Source organism: Erithacus rubecula (assembly GCF_903797595.1).
Source record: "Erithacus rubecula genome assembly, chromosome: 1".
Lineage (NCBI taxonomy): Eukaryota > Metazoa > Chordata > Aves > Passeriformes > Muscicapidae > Erithacus > Erithacus rubecula.
The window spans coordinates 25096209-25119722 of NC_136658.1; the positions used below are offsets into that span (position 1 = coordinate 25096209).

Consider the following 23514-nt stretch of genomic DNA (forward strand, 5'->3'; position numbering starts at 1 on the left):
TAGCAGGCATAACCTTTGTAACTGAGGGCCTCACCACATCTAACCATTGCTTGGTAGCTAGAAATTAACTGCCTGAATTTAGGCCATCTCTCAAGACAATGTTAAAAGGGATTCAGATGGTAGACTTAAGTGACTTCTGTACTTTACAATGTACTTTTCAGTAGATTATAATTTCTAGGTTTGGAAACTCTGTAAGCATGGCTAGTAGATTGATGTGGAGAAAGGGGAACAGCAGGGTAGGACAAGAGGGTAATTTGCAATGGTCAGCTAAAATTGTACCTTACATCTCATATTTTGGAGGCTTTTGGGGCACAACAGAATCACTACAAGGAAGAGAAGTATAATTTCTGCAAAGGTATAAATTCTACACATTTCTTCAAGCCTATTTTTTCTCCAAGCCTGGTCCTCAGCTGGCTGTGTTATTTTAAGTTGTTCTGTGCTAGTACTGGAAAGGCCCAGACTTTTCATTAACACTTAATTAAGCCACAGTGGCCCTTCCTTCCCACCAGGGGTTTCCCTCATTTGCAGATTTAGTTAGAGGGGTTCTGTCAAGTTGGTTAGGCTTATAATGTGACTGATCTTTACAGCTGCATAGTCCAGCAGGAAATGCCCAGAATGCACCCCTGGGGCTCTCTCTGTCTAAAGCCCATCCTTCAAAAAGCAGAGAACTACCATTTTTTCAAGTTGCATTTTATAGCCCTGGACGTGAATCAGGATGTGATGGATGCACACAGGCTGCATCCCTGTGCTCTGAGTGCAAGCACTAGCCAGTGTTTACATGTATGATAGGAAGGCTGAACCCATGCTTCCCTTTCTTATAAAGTACAAAGAAATACTGAGACTTGAATAGGATAATCTGAAAAATAATCCAGCAAATGTGTGCAAGAGACACAACAGACAAAATTTTATTGCTGAGTGGGTTTTCAGGCATGTAGTCACATGACACTTGGTTCAGGCTGGGGTGAGAGGGACAGAGGTTCAGGAGCTGTGTCACTGGAGTGAATTATTCATTGAGTGTACTGCCCACAGCTGAAGCTGCAGGCAGGGAGCACATCCCTCCCCTTCTGCTGCTGGTTAATGCTGGCAGGAGAAGTGGCCATATGGCTCTCTTTTGCAAAAGCTCATACTTGATATGCCTCTGTATGCCCGATTACTTAAAAACACTAAAAGAATAAAAGTTCTAAGGAGTTATGTATACAAAAGTTAAGAAATCATGGGATTAAAGTTGCCTGCCCAAGCTTAGCTCAACCTTTTTTGGAAGTATGTTACAATGTTAACTTTGTTAGCTTAATTGTGAATTTGCTTTTTTCCCTCCCTTCATTCAGTGCACAAAAAGGGGTACTTAGGGACAGGATGAGGTTGAGGTTTCTGAGGAGGTACAGCTGCTTGGGCCTCCCTGCATACAGATGGTGGAAGGTGGACAATAGATTTCATAGTTTTCCAGGTCAGGCAGTAGAGTGTTGTTGAAAGGGGGAAAGCAGGTGTGGATAGGCAAGGAAGCACTGCACCAGGAAAACCAGGAGTTTGCCTCAAGATCTGGGCAAGGATTGACAACTTTGTTGTTTTCTGAGTTTCTGATAAGCAGTTTGTCCTTCCGCCATTCCGCTTATAGAAGTTTCTCACTTACTCTGTGTATCACGACCAACACATTTTTTTTTCGATCAATAGCCAGTATTGTCCCTAAATCTGAGCAACCACTTACAATTTTAAATCATGAGCTGTTTTAAATCATGAGCAATTTAGAGTTTGTGATTCATCAGAGCACTCTCTGCCAACACTTTCCACATGACAGAATGGAAGACTGACTGCTGGTGGTTCTCTGAGCACATTGTGGAAAAAAGGGCTTCCTGGGGAGGCAAGAGCTTGTAGACTGCCTTTGGTAACAGCCAGTTAACAATGTGATTCTCCTGTGGTGGTGAAGATAATCACATCCACTGGAATCTACCACACAAGAAGTGCCATGAAGTCAAATATGGGAGTGGCAGTACTGGCTGCCAACAGCACATCCACCTGCTACTGTGTCAAATCTCCCTGCCATTTTTCAGGCTACCATTTGTCATCTTCATGACCTAAGTATTTGTTTAATTTGTGTCTTATTGCATTGATATGTGAGGCCTGATAATTTCTCTAAGAATCACTCATACATCACAAAATTTCAAACTCAAGTTTGCTACAATTCCATCTGATGTCATCAGTTACCTTAATTCCATGCAATCCGAGAACATAGCATGTTGTTTTCCTGGCAGTGTGTCAACAGGTTAGCTCAGAATGACCAGAAAAAATATTTAATAATGTAGCAGTGGCCAGTGTGCAGTTCTGGAAATTCCTCTTTTAGTCTGTAAATCAAACAAATGACTTATCAGACATTCTAGATCTAGGTTTTTTTTTTTTTTTTTTTTTTTTTTTTTTTTTTTTTTTTTTTATATAGGTAGCATACACATATAGAAAAACTTCTAAGAAGCTTAGCATTGCTCTGATGATTTGTGTGAAGTAATGGCTGTAGGACATCTGTGCTATCATATGACAAGCTTGAAAGATTTTTTTTTTCCCCACAATGAAAGAGCACACTTCATACAGCTTATTTCATAAAAGGTTTGTGGATGCTGTTTCAAGAGAGAGAAATAAATTTGCTACAGGCAATATGGTGGATCATAGAAAATGAATTAAACAAACTCCTGCACTCTCCCTTACTTTAGAGGTGTTGCAATGGACAGGGTATTGTCACAGAGGGTGAAATGTCACAGCTATTCCCGTAGAATAGCTGTAGTTTGAGATACACTCCAGTAAGTATTCCCTCAACTGTAAGAAATCTTGACCCATGCAGCTCCTGGAAAATGTAGGTGTTTCACTATAAATGTTAATATTTAGCTGTAAGTGGGAACATCTTGTGTTCACAACTGGTTTCTGTGTGGGACTTTGTCTTCACTGACATGTACCAGAAACCTTCATGTAGATCAATACCAGTTATATCCAGAGCTGAGAGACCTAGCAACGTCTTGTGATTTCTGTCAGATGTGATATTAGAAACTCAGAAGGTCATACAAAGCAGAACTAAATCCTTAACATCAGGACTCCTGGGCTGACATAATGGAGTTGGTTGAAGGCTATCCTTGTACTGATAACCTCATACTGGTATGTGCCTTCTCCTCTTTCCAACCCCAAAATGTCCTTCTCAACCTCAGAGGGTCACCTGGCACAGCTGTTATGAAAACTGGCAAGGACAGGCCTTTCTAAAACTGTTTTCTTTAGTGCAAATTGCACCAAAAAAAATCTTTCTTCTTTTCATTTTGAAAACCATATGCAAGTGATTCAATATTTTGGACTTTAATGTAATTTCCTCTTTAGAGCCAAATGGTTTACCACATCATCAGCACGTTTGTTCTCTGTACAAATGGTATTTTGAGATAAAAGCGTATCTAAGGAACTGTTATCTATTATAAGCTGAATCCCTTTTTCCTGGCTTGTACAACACCCTGCTTTTAGGGGATTTAAATTCCTCTCATCCTTATGTTCCTGTCACTGTTTCAAAAAAATATGTAGGAAATTATGAGTGACAGGCAAAAGTTAGCAAAGAACAGATCTCAAAGCCAGTGGCCTCCTTGGCACTGGCTATTGATTATTCCATGAAGAGACCTGCATGAATGCTGGGACAACCTGGCAGTTTTGGTTCATGGACATTAAAATGAAATAATCAATGATGTAATCATTGGAGCACAATTCTCCCATGACTTCACCATCTTCATTGACTCCTGACTTCAACAAATTAGTACAATCTAATGATTCACTGAAAGTTCACTTACAGACTGATATGACATCTGTATTTTCTCACCAGGTTTATTAGAATTTATTCTTTTAAACAGAATTATTCTGCTTTGCCTTTATGTGCACATGTACTTTCCTGGCTGATCTCAGTGGTACTTTTTGAACTTTGACTGTAAGTCAGACATGGTGAGTGTATCTCAGTATACACATCTTCCAAATGATCATCAGGATGGTTCCTAAAACACTTCTTTTCTGAATTAGCTTAATTAATTTAAAAGAAATTAGTCAGATTTACCTATAAAGGTTTCTCTCAAACTTCCTAAATACAGAAACACATCACTTAAGGGAATGATTGCATATTTAAATAAGTGCAAAGAAGATTTAGATATGCTGCTGCTTCTTTTTTCCTTTTTTTTTTGGTTTTTTTTTTTTTTTTTTTTTTTTTGTTTTGTTTTTTTTTGTTTTTGTTTTTGTTTTTAACTGGACAGACTGCCTTATACAAACTTGAATGTTATAAATAAGGACCTTGTAGCCTGCCTGGAGAGAGCTGCTCTGAGTCTGTAAAAGGATTTTTTATTCTTGCGGCAAAAAGAGATTTGGCATTCTGAAGTGAAAAGCTTTTTCTTGGTTACTGTTTATTTTCTTCTCTTTATTCTGAAAAATTTACTGATTTTGAGTTTCTTTATGTTAGTACAAATAGCATTTGACTGTAGCAGAGACTATGCAATGTATAATCACATAAAACCTCGCATTTGTGTCTGCCTATTTCTTGAATTCGTATTGCACACGTGACGATATTCAGCCATTTCTATATATGTTTTTTATTTACAAAAAGGCTTATTCACACTTTTGACAAAATAACCTGCTGTATTTATTCTAAGCTGTACATCCACACATCTCTAAAGTAGAATCAATCATTTTAAAATGGGGACAATTTTTCAAAAATCTGTGAAATGAAATGTAAGAATGTCTAAGATCAAGTTTGTGTAATCTTCATGTTATTATTAGCTCCATTCACTTTTAGGATTAATTGTAACATCCTTTGTCTTTTTTTGGTAAGATTAATGACCAACACTTAATATTAAATCAAGTACAGATGAAGGTGGTTTTTTCCAGTAAACATTTTAAGAAACATCACAGCCTGAATCCTCTGAGTGACTAAAATTAGCACAGACATTCTTATCAATCAAGAGGACTACAGACAAGGAGCCAAGAAGAAAAACAGAAGCAGTTCAAATGATTTTATTCTGAAGTGGTAATGAAACCTCTGTGTAGGTTACTCCAAAGGCTACTTCTTAGGTGATAAGCTTGATTTAGGTGTTGGTTCACAAAATAATGTTGGAATATAGAAGAAGGTATGAAAAACAGAAAGAAAGAATTCTGGAACACATGCCTTAAAATGAGAGATTAAAAGAGTTTACTTCTTTTAGCCCATAAAAGGGAACATCAATGGATAAATAAATCATCATCAGTAGAAGTCTACAAAAGATGGATGTCATTTTGAGACTCTTTAATTTAGCTGATGATGGTATAGTGAAATGTGGCATCTGGAAACTGAAGTTAGAAAAATGCAAATTTGAATAAAATATACATCTTCTCAACCTTTAATAACATTAATCAACTTACCAATCAAGCTTTCAAAAATCTAAATTTCTAATGGATTAGAAACTTCAAATTAGGAATGAATATCTATTTTAAAGTTGCTTTCCAAACCAGTACCAGGCTGCTGAGCAATTTCTTTATGAAAGCCTTCTTCAGATCATGGAAATAAGATTTTTTTTCCATTTCAATTGAGAATATTACATAAGTAAGGAAACAAATCTTTGAGTGAGGATGTGATTTGCATTACATCAGGTTCAGAGGTAACAGTACTCCAGTGTTAACATCTATAAAGTATCACAATAAACAAATTGACAAGTGCATATTTAATTTTGCCCAAGTTTAAGTTTTCCCAGCTCCATTTATGTGATTGTTCAGATGCAACCCTTTGCATAGGCCATATTTTGGAAGAAAGCACCAACCATTCAGTGGAGCAGGAAATAAAGAATTTTTGCACTTTTGAACTATTCTTGCAAATTTTCATCACATCTAAAGCATTCATCTGATTCTGAGATATAGGAGAGGAAAATAATTAATGTGGTTTTCAATGCTACAGTGAAATTCTGTTTTGGCTGATCCACTAAACCATCTTCGATAGAAGTTAGTTATCATGGCAGTGCATCACATCCAGATACTATGTGCTATGCATAGGTCTGGCCTATTATCTCCAACCCCCCACCAAAGCCAGTGCAAATTGATTTCTGTATTTACTACTGAGGCTTCCTTCCTACTGAGTCTCCTTTGCTAATGGCACAGCAAAAGACATGAGGAAACAAGAATGTTGGACTCAAAGGCTGGTTCATCCATTCATTTATTTCATAAGCAACTACAAGAGATGTCTCCTGTGTGGTTTTGGTTCCTTCAGTGGTCATGCCACTTGTTCAAGATGCTTTTAATTCACAAAAGCTGAGAAAGAATGTATTCTTTATTTCCTCATCCTGCTCTCATGATCTTGTACTGTTGTGTAGACAACATCTGAGTCTCTTAATGGTCTTCTTAAAATACAGAAAACATAACTGTAACACAGCTTAAATGAAGTATATGAAAAAATAGTAAAATCTAATGCCCTCCAAATTCTAGTTTATGTATAGCTTAAAGTAGTAGATTGTCCAAATGAAGATGTCTTTCCAGAGACATTTGAGGGTTTTGTTGCTGTATTTTAAACCTTAGCAATATCAAATTCTTGTTTTTCATGCTTGCTAAAATTCCTCACTGGAAATACCCAGAGACACTGATTTGAAATTCTTAATAGTGAAGATATGTTGAATTGTTTTCTCTGAGCTGACGAAAAGAGCATTTCGAGAAGGTGGCTGTGGGTAAAATCAAATTTTAAAAAATGTTCTATAGCCTGAGTAGAAACTACTTCTCCTTTCACTCTTTATGGCCAAATATTTTAAGTGCTGCCTTTACTTGGCAGCTGCCTTATGTCAAGCCCAGCAGCCATTTCATGGGACATGAGGGTCTACTGTCATCTCTTTTGCTGTGCCTGGCTGGCTGTAGGACAAATAATTGACCCATTCCCCTAACTGGAAAGGCCCCTGAACAATGGGCTTACAGCTCCTCATTCTAGCACCAGGCTCTGACAGTGGGAGAGTTACAAGACACCTGTGTTGGGCGAGCACTCCTGCTGTCTCTAAAGCCCTGCACAAATGGGGGGAAATCTGCTGCTCCCACTGGCTTTAAGCAGCATGTCAATTAGACTTGTTCCAAGCAGAGTTCAATGACATGGTACATAAATTGGCAGTAGCAGCTGGTGACATAGCTATACCAGGTCTCCACCTCAGCAGTGAAGCAGGACAGACGGTTGCAAGCAGTAGTCCAGCCTACTGTTCAGGGCACCATTTCTCTCCCTGGTTCTCCTACTGTCACTCTGTCATCAGAAAAAGCCTCAAGGCAAATACACACAGTGCTGAAAATGAGCTACTGGTTTTTAGGGCATGTGAGGAAACCCCACACCCAGAAACACAGAAGCTAAACATTTCTATCCAGACAGAAGGTATTATATCTCTTTGTGCCTGTTTATTGCTTTTAATCACAGTTTGCAGGATAATTTGTTTTTGTTTGAATCTTTGTTCCCACCTCAGCCAGAAAGGTTCTGTTGAAGAGGCTTGCATGCCTTTCTCAACTTAGCACAAGGTGAACATCCTTCCCTATTGCTCTCACAAAGTGCTAATCCTTCCTACTGCTCTGCGCTGACTGATCCGTCAGCTGCTTCTGCTGTGCTGGTGACCACCTCCAAATCGCTCCTGCTGTGCTTCAGGATTTTTCTCAGTGCTGAATGAGTGACAAGTAGAGTCTTGATGCAACAGAGCCACAGCAAAGGTGGTGCAAGGGAAGCTAACAGAGGAGGCTCTCTCCTGTGAGTTTTTTCTCTGCAGGAATCCGCAGGAGTTAAACCTCACCACTTAAAGCCCATTTCCTTTCCTCTGCTCCTCACTACTACCTACTGCCACCCCTTTGATTAGCAGGACCAATGAATGGATACAAAAAGGTCAAAAATGGGGTGGCAAGTCTCATAATTTCTCACAGGAGGATGCTTTCTATACTGAAGGAGAAGGAAGCAAATCACCTAATTTTTACAACAGGGAACTGCCTGATGGGGTCTGGGAAAAGGAAACCCAGGGAAGCACTTAAAAATCATTTACCTGGTGCTCCCTCATACTCTCATGTCAGCCTTAACTGTTCTTTTTTACCATGGGAATATTTTCAAAACCCTGATGCATCCCATAGAAGACCAAGTGTCCCTCTGGGATGCCCAGCTCCAGGGCAGGCTGAATGCCCGTGGAGACCCATGAGCCAAGGAGCTCTGACTGGTGTGGACTTTCATTGCATGGATATTTCCCATTTGAAGCAAATTGAAAACAGCTTTAATGGGCATTTCCTGGTACTTGCTTTCTTCCAGTTTTTCATCTCTCTTGTCTTTGTTGCAAACCTGTGAATCCAAGTAAATCATATTTCTCGATGACACCTTTAATTTATTCATTCTGTTCCCAAAAGTGTGCAAGGCCCCTTTGCTGAAACTGTCTGTCCTCAGCAGAGACATTTAGACAAATTCCAGCCCCTTGCCCCATACTGCAGCATACCCAGAGCACACATTGCAGAAAAATATCCATTTTATTGAGGGAACAAGAATACATAAATGCTTCCTTCTTCGTCCTTCCTTTTGTCTAACTACCCTCCAGATGTTTCAGATTCTGTGTTTCACACATAGCCAAGTAATGCTCTTGTTTTTGCACAGCAGGAAAGAAAGGGATTTCAAAAATGGACACATAACAGTTCCTTACGTCTGCTGCTTATCAAATATTTCCTGGCAACTCTCTGTAATCCCTGATCCCTCTTACAGATTTTCTCTCTGAAGCAATTGAAGTCTTCTGTTTTACAATCTACTCCTCTCCCATTTGGTAAAGTTCAAAATAGCCTTCAGTGGAAATATTTCACTTGGTAAAACCAGCTCTGGTGTGGTACCCTGCAAAAAACATCTAACCCTACAATCAAACGTGATATAAATGAACTTCCTATTTGCCTATTAAACATCTTGTCCTCATCCAATTTCACATTTTTTTCTGGTGGCATTTGTCAGTGTGCATTTCTTTTCTTTATGAAACTATCTTACAGAAAAGGCACTGTAACTACATTTCTTTTATTTTTTCAGATGACTACAGGGGCAGATTACTTACTAGCTATCTTTATTCACTGTCATTCACTTTCTTCAACTATAGCAGCTTTGTACTACTGCAGTCTAAAGCTGAGACCTTGATAAACTGGAAAAGTTAGTGTTAGTAAGCTGTCAATTTTGCCTAGCTACCAATACAATTTTGCAGATTTTATTCCTTCTGAAACTTTCCAAATATTTGGTGATAGAACCATACACATGCTATGGTTTAGAGCTTTGCAGTTTATGGGCATGGCTCAGAGTTTTTCTGTTTTCTTCCTCATCTGGCTTTAGTCTGACAGAAAAGAATAAACTGATTTTATGTGACACATGCCTGAAAAGCACTGTGTGTCCTTACAATCGCAGGCAAATTTGAGACCAGTGATAGTTTTAGCATTATAATATCATAGAACAGTTTGAGTTGAAAGGAACCTTGAAGATCATCTTGTCCAACAGCCAAAGTTCATTTCTCTTCAAAATCTCATCCACTGTCTGGTGGCAGCTCACAGACACACTTGAGTTTTATAATTTAAACCGCTCAGTTTTTTACCATTGAATTATATTGGGAGATAAGTGTTTGTCCAATTACCAAAATAGGACTTTATGTTTTCTCTGCTGGACATGAAATGCTGATTTAGAATCCCATTCTCAGATGTTTATTCTTGCAGAAGCCATGTATATTTTAGGCCTTGAATCTCCAATGTCTGCCTTTATCCAGCAACTCCAATGTCATCCTTTGTCTTCTCTAAGTATTATCTACACTTCTGGTATGTGTGTTGATTCAGCCTTGTATCTTCCTAAGATACTACAATATTTAGGTTTTATTCAGTCATGTCCACATAACACTCAATCAGTCAGTATTGTTGTCTAGAATTTGACTGCAATTTTTATATAAATAGTCCTGCTACAGACCATGGTTTTTTTTGTTTTTGGTTTGGTCTGGTTTTGGTTGGGTTTTTGGTTTTTTATTTTTGTTTGGTTTTTTGTTTGTTTTGTTTTTGTTTTTGTTTTGTTTTGTTTTGTTTTTGTTTTTGTTTTTGTTTTGGGGTTTTGGGGGGCACAATTATTTGTAATAAAATAAAACACAAAGAGGAAAATCTGTTCACATATATAACATTGGGTAATAGTCCCATAAAACCTATTTTGGCTGACATACAAAAAAAAAAAAGATGGCAAAATTTCTCTCAAATGCAATGGGTTTTTTTCTTCTGCTCTTCTTTTGATTATATGTTTCAGCTTTATCAGTGCTTCCAGGGGAAAAGGCCATCTACACTCATGTTTCTGAACAAAATTTTGTCTGTCTGATACCTGGGACTTCTTTTCCCCAGGATAAAATTTCTCCAAAGAGAACAGTTTAATCTGAGCCACTTTTTGTTCAGATATCACACCTCTGGGACATTTATTTCCTCTAGAATAGCGTAGTGAGCCATTTCTGCAACTTTCAAAGAACTTTAGCAATTTTAACAGTGTCCCCATTTGATTTGATGGAGATAATAATTTTAATGGATAATTTCTGAAAGAAAACCAAACTATTTTGCTTTTTAGGTATGCCAAGTCTGCTGAAATACCTTTTTGCTTAGTCTCTGATTGCTATTGTAATGTCTGGCAGTCCATTTAGCTGCCAGAAGTCTATATAGCCATTAACAGTAGCAAAGTAGTTTGCATGGATTCCTGTGGGGGGAAAAAATAAAACCAGCAGCACATAGCACATTTCTTCTTTACTGCAGATACTGTGTGTCACAGATACTGTGTGTTTCCTTTTCTTTTTTCTGTCTGCATGAATTCCTTGATGGTACACAGACTACAGCTCTTCAACATGTCTCTGGGGCTTGTATTCTTATTTGCTCACTGCATGGCATATATAACCAACTTGTTTCTGTTCCTAAGTTATGTGCTCCCAGCCCAACTGTTCTTTTTCTCTCAAGCACTGTCTGCAGTGTGTGTACCTTAAATTTTTAGATATTGTCATAACATAGTGACCTCTCCTGGAGATCCACTCTAACGTTGCTGCATCTTTTCTGTAGAGACTTTTCCACTGTCACTGAAGACTGATTTTTCAGCCAGCACAAGAAAATACTGTACTACATATGATTCCAGTTTTGTTTAATCTCACTAGATCTTAATTTTAATATTCATTTAATATTTTGCCTCACCTTGTCTAGTTACTGCAATACCCAATTTGTTGTGTCAGTAAATACCTCAATATTCTGGAGTCCTTTCTCTTAAATACATAGTAATTGTTGTTATTTGACATTCGGCAACTATAAAGGTTATAGTTAAAGCAATGGCCTCCTTAACTGTGTTTAGGGCACTTAATCTGCTCCAGAGAATTTGGGGATTTTCTCAAGTTCTCCTAACACCTCTGGCTGGGTATAAAAACACATTATATGCGAAGTCTGCTGCATCAGGCCCGTGTTGTCTCAGTTCCTTGCAAACTCCCTCCAGATGTTAGAGTAACCTCCTGCTTCATAAAACTAATCAGAATCTGCAGTGAAGCACATTCCCTCTACACAGGCTCCAACTGTTGCCTTTTTGTGCTGGAGTGGCCGATTCCCTCCCTCTCCCCTGCCTCTGGTGTGCTGCCTGGCACAGGTAACAAATGCTTTGTCACTGACCCATACTGGTGTGAAGGCCCCTGGGTTCAATTAAATGGAGCAAAAGGCAGTAAATAAACTGCATGGGCCAGGGCATTAAATCACTCAGGGCGGAGAAGAATCAGATGCCGAGGAGGTTTGGGTTGGAGGTGGGCTGTGTGCACTTGCACCCACACTGCAACTTAATACCATTGCTGCAACTTAATGACAATTGCAACCAGGCAGGGGGATGTCCCCTTTATTCCTTCCATTCCCGCTCTTTTTTGCATTCTCAGTGCTCTTCCAAATAAATTAAAGCCTTTCTCCCCCTGCCCCTGCTGCCCCTCCCTCCTTTTCTTATTTTATTTTACTGCCTTCATGCTGTTCTTTATTTCCAGCATTTTATTTCAAGAAGTGGGTTTGAAGTGCTCTCAGTCCATCTGCTGGTTTGGTTTAGAACGCGGACTGGAATGAGACAAGAGCTTTTGGAAGTCATGAACTATTTATAGCATATTTGTTCTTTCACATTGGCACTAAACTTTGTTTATAGAATCACCTACAGTAGAGCCTGAGCCAGGGGACCACAGCTCACTTGATCTAAAATTGCCTTTATTTCTTGGGTTTCTTAACAGACACCACATGTGTATGTCCAGCGCAGACTGAGGTGCTCACACACATGTCAAAAGCACAAATGCAAAGTGCCCATGAGTGCCTGTGTCTGTGTAAAGAGCTCAGAGTGTGTCCTCATGAAATATTCTTATGGATCATACCTGTACATAGAATAAGAAGTGAGTTGTATGTATGTGTTACTACTGTCTAAAAAATAAAGGTTCCCCAGAGAAAACTTGAATGAAAAAGTTTTCATTACAATTTCTCCAGTCAGTTTTCATTTTCTCGAAACCATATTTCTGTCTTGGGTTGGCCCGTTAAAACACAATGCTGATTTCTGTTTTCATTCTGCTTTAAATATATTTTTTCCAAAACAAAACAACATTACATATTGAAAGTCAAGCATATCTGTCATTTTAAATTGTTATTTTGACGTAAAAGTGTTTAATTTATTTTTTCTAGCCCCAAATTGCCATTTTAATTTGAACCCAAACAAAATTTTTCATTTACTTTCAAAGTATCAATTACAAATGAAAATATTTTCATTGCTTCTACTCAGAAAGTCAGACTGTTTTGCGCTTCCAAAATTGTAGGCGTGCGGGTTTGCGTGTGCATAACTGTGGTGGTGTGACTATTGTGCAGGATGCCTGTTGAGTGTTTGCAGGTGTTACACGTGCATACTTTTGCAGAATGCGCTCTCATCCATAGAGCTTGCACATCTACATTTGCACAGCGGTAGTAAGATATGCACATATACGTTGAGTCCATGCCAGTAATATCGACTTGTATTTATGTTGTTAGGTTTTCCTTGTGAATGTGCTTTTAATGTTCATGGGCTTGTTGCAGTGCCGCCAACAGTGTTAAAAATAGCAGAGCAAGACTGAGTAAGTAACTCATAAGTTTTGAGAAACTGATAGATTTTGGTTTCTTTTGACCACTTTCCCCTTTTTTTTTCTTAGCTTGTTGGATTCATTTTTCCAATCCAATCTTTACAGCTTTGATGACAGAAAAGCAACATTTTCATTGTAAAAGTAGATTTCTGATTCTACAGTGATCAGTTTAAGAAGAGGCATGAAGAAGATAAGCATGACCTGCATTAAATTTTGGGAGCTGGTAAAAAAGGTTTCTGTTTCTGTTTGCAGATTAAATAACAGGGTATGTGCTCGTAATGACAATGCCATATACTTATGTTTTGTGCTTGCATGCATCCATACGTTAGCTAAATGTTTATGTGTTTTTGCCTCATGTTGGTGTGTATAATGTGCAATTTCAGCCATACTGAAGTTTACTTTCTAATATATATCAGATATTAAGTACTTCATAGAGAAGTACTAGTAAGTAGAGAAAATTTCTCAAAGCCAGGAAGTCATGCTCTCCTAAGCCTCATCTCCTCTAATGATGGAGGCATTTTGGGCATATATATTTAGGCTGGCAGTCTGACTTTTGGGTTTGCTGACTGTGTGTGTTCAGGATGTGTGTTTGCTTGTGATTTGTATTTACGTTGGAGTTTTCATGGCAGTTCTGTTTCTGTGTGCAAAATGCATATTGACATTTATGCAATGGCTGTGTCCATATATATCTGTGTGAAAAGCAGCCAGCAGGAGTTTCTGCAGAGTTCACTGTGACTATGAAATACTTCACTCGTCCTTCAGCCTGGATCAGGTAATTCTGCTATGCTCTGCTTACCGAAAATATTTCAGAGCAGCTTGGAATAGCATGAGGCTGAATGCCAGTGTTATAACTTAGCCTGATAACCTTTTCCCATATCTAAGCTCCCAGGAAGTCCCCATTTCACACAGTGCCCTACAGGTTTCTTGCTGCCCTGTTCCTCCCTGGCCCTGAAGGCATGAGCCAGCTGAGGAGACGGAGCAGGGCTTCAAAGAGCATTAAGCATGTTCATTAGGCTACCAGCCTGCAGTCCCTGCCAGGCAATTTACCATGATGAGGGAATGCAGAATCACAACAGCATTGATCCTCATGAAAGGGCTCTCATTTGGGAAACGGTGATCTGATATGTCTGCACTGAAGGATATGAAAACACAATGTTCTGTCATTTTGTGTAAAAATTTCGTTTTCTTTCTGACAAAAGTTAACATTTCAGGCTTTAAGCTGGGATGAAATAAGGTGAGATGTCAGAATTTTCTACTGGATAAATATTTTGAATTTTGCTTAGTTTTGCATTTACAGGGAGTCTGTGTATTTGAACAGATGTATGAAAGTTTTATATTTAATGGGAGTGCTTGTGGTCAACACAGTGAATGCTTTCTGTGAACTGAATCAAAAGTATGAAAGTAGAATGTGTCTAGTTACACACCTAAGCACTTTATAGTTTGTAAATATTCACGTTAGCATTTTAGGGATCGGATCCTAAGGACATGCAGATGGGTGTAGGTTCTCTGACTTCAGCTGCCCCTTGATTCCTGCCAGGATAGATTGTGGCCTTGAAAACATGCTTACTATGAGAGATTAGAGGGGGATCTGTTTTTTTCACTTGTAAAGGAGCTTAAGAAACAATTCAATCATGTTCTATAATTACTTATGTGAAGAGGAGATATCTGATATTACAGGGTTCTTCAGTCCAGCAGTCAAAGGTATAATAAGATTTGACGGCCAAACCATTCAAATATAGTAAAAGGTACAGCTTTTCAATAAGGTTTTTGTAAGATCTATCCAGCTTTGGGATAGAGAAGATAAATTCTGCATCCCTCTGAACCTTTAAAACAAGACTGAATGATTCCCTGGAAGATGTGACTCTGAGCTGTTGAGTCAGAAACCAGATTAGGAAGGAAGGAAGGAAGGAGGAAGATTTGTAGTGGTTGCTGAGCCAGTGAGGACTGAAAGGATCAGATCATGATTATCGGACATAAAACCGCAGTAAGAGCCAAATGAATCTCAGTAATTGGTTAACAATCATCTGATCAAGGTTATCTGCTGCATCAAAGGAAGAACTGATTATCTGTCACATCAAGAGAAGAGCTACCCCTTGCCCCTCTGTGTATGCATGCACACAGGGGACAAATGCATCCATGCTATTTATTCTGGCTGTGACGTGTGCCTGGTGTTTGCTGCCGGGAGCCCGGGGCGTATTTTTCAGGGTGCTCCCACACATAGCATGTCAGTGACAGGGAGTGGAGCAGAGATTTATGCACCGCGTCCAGGAATCCCCAGCGGGGCCCCTCTGGTGAACTTTGGCTCCCCATCTTGCTGCCAAGCATTAACTACAATACTCACACTTGTTTTTAACAACAGCATGCAGGTTGTATTTCACCAATTGCTATTTTGGTTTGGGAGTTATGGCAGAAATGTCTCTGCATTCTTGGCTGGTATAAGCAGAGCAGGAGATTTACTCTTATTGTGTAATGTCACCTTTCAGTCAGTGCTTGGGACGAAAATTATGGAGTGTCATTTGCTCTCTTTATTAAATTCCAAGGGCATGCACCTCGTGTGTGGGAGAAATATCTGGGGGGAAACTTGGCTTGATTCTGCCTAGAAGGGTAGCCTCATCTACTGAACACCTTTTAAAATATGAATTAGTCTTTTTTTTCTTTTCTTTTTGTCAGTAAGTTTGGAAAAGAGATAGCAGCAGTTGCCATCTTCCAAACTGCTGCCTGTGATGATAGATGAGTTTGACCCTGGTAGCACAGAGAGATACTGGACTCAGCACAACACAGATGTTGCAATGAGGCCAAATTAAGCTTTAGTGGGAATGTGCAAGTTGGGTCTTAGTCAGAGTATCTCATGCCTGCCTGCTCGCTGAAAAGCAAGAGAGAAATATTAGCAGCTGACCTGGTGGGATATACACTTGCCCAAAATATTCTGTTACTGGCTGCAGATGAACCAGCATCTGATCTGCTGTGTGACTTTCCCCAGGATCTCACAGCTGTGGAGTGGGGAGGCAAAGGAGTCCTCCAAAAGAAATATTGATTTCTTCAACCTTCATTTCCCAATTCTCCATAAATCTTGACACGGGAGATAAACAAGAGATGTTATGATGGCAGATCATGTTTATTTCTAGTTCAGTATACCACAAGAAATGGAGCATTACACTGTGAAAAATATTCTTGGAGGCTTTGGGGATAAAATAAAAGCAGGTTGCTTAATTAATCATTAAGATGGAGATTGTAACTGTGGTTATGACATAAATTTCCAGTCTACACAGCTAGAAATATCAGCTAAAATTATTCCCCTGAATCAACACACAAATAAAATTAACAAGGAAGTGTCTAGAGGCTCTCAGCTATAGATGGCAAAACCTGTCTCTATGTGAAGGTCCTGTGCAACATTTTCAGCCTAATAGCTGGAAAGAGAAAAGCCAGGAAATAGGCAAAGACTCGAGTATGGATACAAGGAAAACAGTATGAGGAAAAGAGAAAAATTTGTCAATAATGGCTTTGTGTTGCAGGATGATAAGTAGAAATTTTGTAAAGATGGCAAAAAGGTGAAGGATGAAGAGATTAATATTCTTTAGTTTATTTATTGTATCACGCTCTCTATAATCTTGAGATTGTAATCAACATGTTCTTGATCTTAACATGCTATGATAAACCAGAATTTAGAAGTTACTGGAGACAAATATATCTCACAGTCTTTCTTAGAAATCATTTTAATTTTTATCTAGCTGAAGATAAAGAACAAAAAATATAGAGCCCAGTAGAGGAGTCCAGTGTTGGGAATATCAATCAGAACCTTCCAATAGAATATAATTGAATTGCAACAGGACAGCAGAGGGGATCTAAAAATTGCCTGAAAACAAATTCTTCCTTGTGACCAACAAGGGAGATAGACAAATATAGTTTCTGGAGGGTGCAAGTTTAAACTAGGTTGGACTGCCAAGCACAAAACCCTGTTAGAGAGTGTGTAAATAAAAAAATACAAATGAAAATGTGCTAGTAGAAATATATTTTTTTCTTTTAATATGATCTGTCTGTGATGTTACTTTGCCACTCAGCATATGTGAAAAAAAAACTGAAGGAGATTTAATTCTTTTACACTCCTAACATTATTATGTACGTTCCTCTTTTAAAAATACTCTCCTATGAAAGAAAAGAGTGTGTGTGAAAGGTAGATGTGTTTTTTGTTTGTACATTAAAATAGTGTATCTACTATGGGCACCAGAAAGGACAATTTCTATTCACACTGGAGCAAATCAGAGGAGCTTTGAATATACCTTTTTTTGGGTTTGGTTTGGTTTTTTTACTGCAAAAACATATGAGTGGATTAAAGCCATTACACAAACAGCAAAACTATTTCATGTTAAAGTCCTAAATACAAAATTGCTTCTCCTTCAGGTGAAGAATGTTTTCATTCTTCATTAGCAGAATGTTTTACAATTCTTAATGCTTGTACACTTTCTTCTATTTCTCAAAAATAATTTTTCTTTTTCTGTTTTTAATTTAGATCACTGAAAGCAAATAACATCGAGAATGTCAATGCTTTTATTTCACTATTTAGTTTCTAATTTTGATTCATATGACTTTTTAGGACTATGTAAAATTAGAAAAAATGGTTTAAGGAGGAAAATAATTGAAACTGAAACTGCTAACATGCAATTTCATCAGCTTTGAAAAAGAGCAGCTAAACTGTAGATTTTTTTCTTGCAAATTTTCCAGTGCTATGAAGAATTTGAAAAGAAAGAAATACTGAAAAAATATATACATCAAGAAAAAATGAAAAGTTGAACAACATAAATATCAACAACATTTTAGATAGAGTCCGCTCTGTTGTAGCTTGTATTCCAAGGGTTTGAAATGTTTTGGTTTTAAACATTTGGTCAGACAGCAGGAAAAAAAAATGCTTTTAAAGAAAATCCTGCTTCTTAAAAAGTGTTATTTTTTGTGCAACACAAATTTTCAGTAGAAATTTCTGACTGAGAAGAATTTTGTGTCATGTTTAAAATAGATAAGGTAACCAGAAGATGATCTATTATTTCAAAATGTGTGTTTTAAAACCAGTACCCACCTAGACTCCAAAAAGGGAGTGGAATGTGTGAAATTTGGGGTTGATTACTCTAGAACAGGTTTTTTCATGGGGTCACAGGACACCTCTGAGTACCCAGTGATTTAATGTGGTCTGACATGACAGCACTCTGGCATTATCCACTCCTGGGGAGCCCGCTCCACTGTTTTTCTTCTTTCTCCACTTTCTTCTTTCTCACTCTCCTGCCAGGTTTTCCCTTTCAGTCTTCCTTCTTGTGAGGTGGGTATGAAAAAGCTTAGTGTACAAAAACTTTCATAATGATACTCTGAGGACAAATTATGTCCTTGCTTCCCTAGGCAGCTTGAAGTTGCCTAGAAAATAGGAAAACAGTGCAGGTTTAGTCTCTAACAGTAATTTTTATCCTTGCTATTTAGGAAATGGTTCTGGAGTCTCTATTTGGCAGCTCTCTTTTACATCCATCAGCAATGCAGCATAACCGTACCATCATCACTGAGTACAAATTCTCACACCCTGCTGGGGACTCAGGACAATCCTCCCACAAATAGCTTTCCATTTCCATCCTGAATTCAGCATTAGCCAATTTAGAGGCAATATATAGCTCTAGGAATAGGCTGTCATGTACAGTATGCACAAGACAGCTCTCCCCTAATCTCATCTAATTGGCAACAGAAGCATCTGTCATTAGGCACAGAGTGTGAGAGGCATTAGAGTCATTAGCATTTTTGCAGGCTATAGGGAGGTCAAACATTTGGGGAGATTCAGTCACCTTCCCTAGGAAGATTGATCCACTCCTGAATTACTGCCTCCAATAAGAGTGTTCTCTCACAGAATTACACACTTGCCCTATTTAAAAGTATGAGAAAATAGAGTTTTGGCTCACACAGATAATAGCTTTGGGACATGTGGAGAATGCAGCATCTGTTATGTTTTTTAATGTAGAAATTCAGTAAATCAGGCTTCACTCCTCTGCCTCTGAAATACAGATATTCCTGTGAAATAATATGCTATAAAATGTTAATTTCTGATAGATAAAAGCATTTAATTTCGGTATGATATTTTAAAAATATTGACATATATACTGCAAAGAAAAACATTACAAAGTAATGAAAAAAAAAGAAGACAGAAAAAGGTAGATTCAAGGTCACACCCCAAGGCTTCGTTCAGGGGAACCTATTCTTTTTATACTGTAGGATAGCTACCTCCTCCAGCTTTATCTCTGAAGGAAAACTTCCATGAAATCGTCACAGACTTGTAAAACAATTCCACTGCAACAAAATTAATTCCCCAATAGCAAAGAGTTCTGCTAGACACCTTCAACAAAGGACAGTGCAATTTGAACTGCAGTTCTGGTACGCAGACGGGGATAAAATGCTGACTTGGCTTTTGAGAGAGGCCCCAGGACTGCAGAAAGTAATTTCCAGCAGCGACTATGGTTTCTGTGTACTTAGAGAGAAGGTTTGTGTTTGTTTGGCTGGCAGAACTCCTGCCTGCAGGTCGAGGGGGTTGACCCTGGATTGTCCCCTGGGGCAGCACCAAGGACACCCTCCCAAAGGCCTGACCAGGGCCTGGGAGGTGTGACAGCCATATCTGCTCTGGCTCTGTGACTCATTTCCCCATCTCCAAGGCAGTGACAGCAGCACTGACTGTTTGCAGATGTCCCTCTTGCTTCTCCGAGCATCCTGCACAGCCTGCTTCCTGGCTCACCCCAACCTCCCATCCTTGCCCCATGAAGCTTCTCTTCACCAGCCCTGCAGTAAACTCCTTGTCGCTTCTGTTCTATTTGAGTGGAGACTGTCTCACCACAAACACCTCATTTATGCCTTTCCTTTCTCTGAATAATCTAGAATTCATGCAGGGTTGTGGTTTGAGGAAAATTCAAGTCCAAGCAGAGTGCTTGGTTAGACTGTGGCTCAGGCAGGCAGTCTTCACTCAGCAGTAGCATTTCATCTTCCAGGCCACGGCGCCTTCACAGAAGCAGAGAAAAATGTGTTTTTCTGTGAACACAGCATTCCTCTGCCATGTTTTTGTTTGCACCAAACTTTTTCACATCACAGGCTGTGAACAGAAATGGCTGGGGAGTTCAGTTTCTGCTACCAGTAAAGGTTTGCAGCTGCTCACCCTTCCCCCACTTCCCACTGCCAGAAGCTCCTTTGGGGCTCTGGGCTGTACAGATGAGATGGCAGTAGATGAAAAGTCACTGCAGGTACCAAAATATTATTGAAGAAGTATAAGCTGCAGAACATTCCCTGATGATCCAGTTCCCTGGAGCACAAGCAGGTGATGGTGCTAGAGCACATAATATGGGTTGGAGTCATCATGGGAAATTACTCAGGTCTTGTCAGTGTTGCAAAATTATCCTGCAGATGATAATAACAACAACAATAACAGCAATTAATGTTGAGAGAGATCACACCTGGGACACATGCTGTCGTACTGTGGCTGCAGGATGCCACAGCATCTTATTGCAGGCAGAAGCAATGGGAGTGCTAAGGAAACACAGTGAATGTACAGTTGGTGTTTTTGCTGTGTGAGACATCTGAGACAGGTAAGCAGTGGGGGACTGGCGTTATTCCATATCAATCCTCCCTGTGCCATCCCCCTAACATGGAATTAACAAAGTACCACTGAGCTCCTGGTCCCTGATCAGTTTGCCTCCAAGAATACCCATTTGCCTCCATGAAATCCCCAGTTATGGCAGGCAATGATGACTTTAGTATATCAGCTTCTAGCTTTTACCCCTTCATTCTTTACCACTTTTCAGGTGAATTTTTCAATAAATCATGAAGTGCTGCTTGGCCAGCACATCTGGGTAGTTAGGTAGAACATCAGCCATAGGTGATGAGAGCAGCCTGTACCATACTGAAGATAAAATAGATGGATTTTTCCCCTGGTGTTGGATAAAAAACCATTTTCCTGACATTCCTCATTAAAATATCATATTGAAAATGCTTAAAGAGGTGTATTAATGGTGCAGCAAAAGAGGCACAAGTGATGTTCATTGGAAAGGAAAGTATCTAATTATCAGAGTGCCCACAGGGATTGATGGCTGCCCTGGGAGGTGTGACTTGCCTCTACTGCAGATGTCCTTCAAACAGCCTGGGGCATGGTTTCTACATTTACTTTACAAGCAGGCATTGAGCCAGCCCTGCTTCATCCCTACAGAAAAGGAGATGCCTTGTCCTTTTCCTCATATCCCATCAAGTATTAGCCCTGGTTTCAGACACACAGAGTAGCACAAGGAGGAGTGGGATGGGAAGTGAACTTAGCAGCTGGCAATGGGGCAGCTGTTTTTGCAGAGGTGACAGTAGATGTGTTCTACCTAAAGAACCAAGAGCAGGTTAATGGTGACATTCCAGGCAACAGCTAAACCTAAGACACAGCAGTCAGGAAAGGTGTTTGTGGGGGGCCTGCTTCTTCCTTCATATCATAAACATCTTTCCACTTCCGTGCTCCTGCTGCTGATTTTACACCTCCCTTGAGCTAGTTTGATCCCACAGTGTTTAAACACCATAATACTGATGTTACAGCTGGGCTAGTTGTGTGAATCAGCCTCCAGTGGGATCAGGTAAGCAACAAGACAGGAGTAGATGACAAAGTGTTGGGACTGGAGCAGCCAGGAAAGAGAACTAGGACCCTGGAAATGAATATCTTGCAGTAGCAGCTAGACAGACTGACCTGGTCATAACATGAAGCTGCCTAAATTTCTGCAATGGAAATCCTGCTTTTGAGTAAGGTTTTTCTCCATTCATTGATATGCTGAACATCTTCTAGTGTTGCCTATCTCCAGCTCTCTTGGCTCCAGAGGAAATGAAGACATTTTTCCCTGTTGTGTCTGCACAGAGAGAAAAATAGCTACGTGGGATGATGTAGGTGGAGTTGATACTTTGTGAGGCATGGGAATGGAGAAGATGATCTCTGGAGAACCCTTTTCAAACAATTTTCTGGAATTCTCAGGTTGTGTGGGGTAAAATGACAAGCTGACTCTATCTAAGTGAAGATCTTGAGTCTATCTTGGTGTTCTATGACATTGCAAATAGTTTTCATTTGTGGGGAGTGACGTATTGGCACCAGTGCATTGTATAGCTTAAAGCGTCTGGCAGAAAGAATTCTAACAAATATTCTACTTCAAGACTTGTTTTAAAAAGCTGAGAATGGTATAGTCTAATCTCAAAAAATTATTACAAGTAGATGAAGTAATATGTGGATAGTAAAATTAGTTCTCTTCTTAAAAATATGTCCATTATGAGTTTTTTTCTTTAAAGAATACGCATTATTATGTTATACAGTGTGTCTTCCCTGTGTGCACAAAGCACTGGACTAGGTGAGAAGGCAGTAAGATCACATATTGTTAAGAGGTTGCCCAGAGGCTTCAGTGCAGTACAGAGTCTTGCTGTCAGGCAAGATGAGCAGAGCTCCTAATAACTTGCCATGCAGCTGAAGAGACTGCAGGAAGAAGAGTAAGGGAGCAGGAATGGGACTTCGTGCTGATCCAGATGCATCTTGCAAACTGAAAAATATCCTGAAGAACAGTACTTCCCCCTAGTTGCCCCGAGGATCTTAGCTGGCCATTTATGATAGGTGTCAAGGCAGATGTGGAACAGGAGGGGAGATCTTCCTCTTCATCTGGATCTGGGTTTAAGGAAATAGGCTACTCCCTGCTTAAGGTTAGGATTTCTAAGAACATGCCTGAATGTGAATTTGACACTGATTTGATTATTTCAGCACAGTTAAATTGGTGGAGTATTCTCTGGTTGTGGATGCAGTTACTCCAGTGTAACTGTATCATATGTCGTAATTTATATCACAGTTGTACAGTTTGTCCTCATACAACAAATGATCAATGGTATAAGGAATTGGTGTAACCATCTGCTCTATAGGGACCATATCTCAGCTGTTATAAAATCAGTCTGTTGCAGAAGGACAGAAAAATGCCAGGATGCAGGGCACTGCACTGGATCTCATTTCTCCTGCTGAAGAAGTCAGTCAGATCATATGCACAGAGATCATGAGCTGGGGAAATGACAAGGCAACCAAGAAATAAATGTATTGTAGGTTGCTGCATATTATTATTCCTGTAGATTCTGCTGATCCTTGGCAGCTGGTAAATAATAAAAAGTGTTTATCCTGCCGATATAAATCAGAACAGAAAAAAAGCCCCAGGATTCCTCCAGAATATGCTGTGTGTTCCTATGGGAATCTGTCTCAGCATTGCTTTCATTTGAATCCTCCTTTGTTTATTTTGCAAAACAGAAAAATTATTCTGAAGGACTTTTGGCTTCTCCAACTCCTGCCTTGGATATTCCAGGTTCCAATGAAAATCAGACACCCTCTGGCTCCAGACTAGTAACTCCCTACTGTTTTCTCTAACCACTAAGAGGTCTA

General features: G+C 39.3%; 1 long non-coding RNA gene across 2 annotated transcripts in view; it reads left to right on the forward strand.

Moving 5' to 3' along the window:
- LOC306802443 overlaps positions 1-13364 on the forward strand; it is a 38324-nt gene extending 24960 nt beyond the window's left edge. The window contains exons 1-3 of one of the 2 annotated variants that reach the window (XR_013774368.1): positions 3864-3948; positions 12997-13079; positions 13191-13364. This is a non-coding gene — a long non-coding RNA (uncharacterized lncRNA). Of the gene's footprint in view, positions 1-3863; positions 3949-12996; positions 13080-13190 lie in introns of those variants that run through there. The other variant, XR_013774367.1, reaches the window with a different exon arrangement.
- The last annotated feature ends 10150 nt before the right edge of the window (positions 13365-23514 follow it).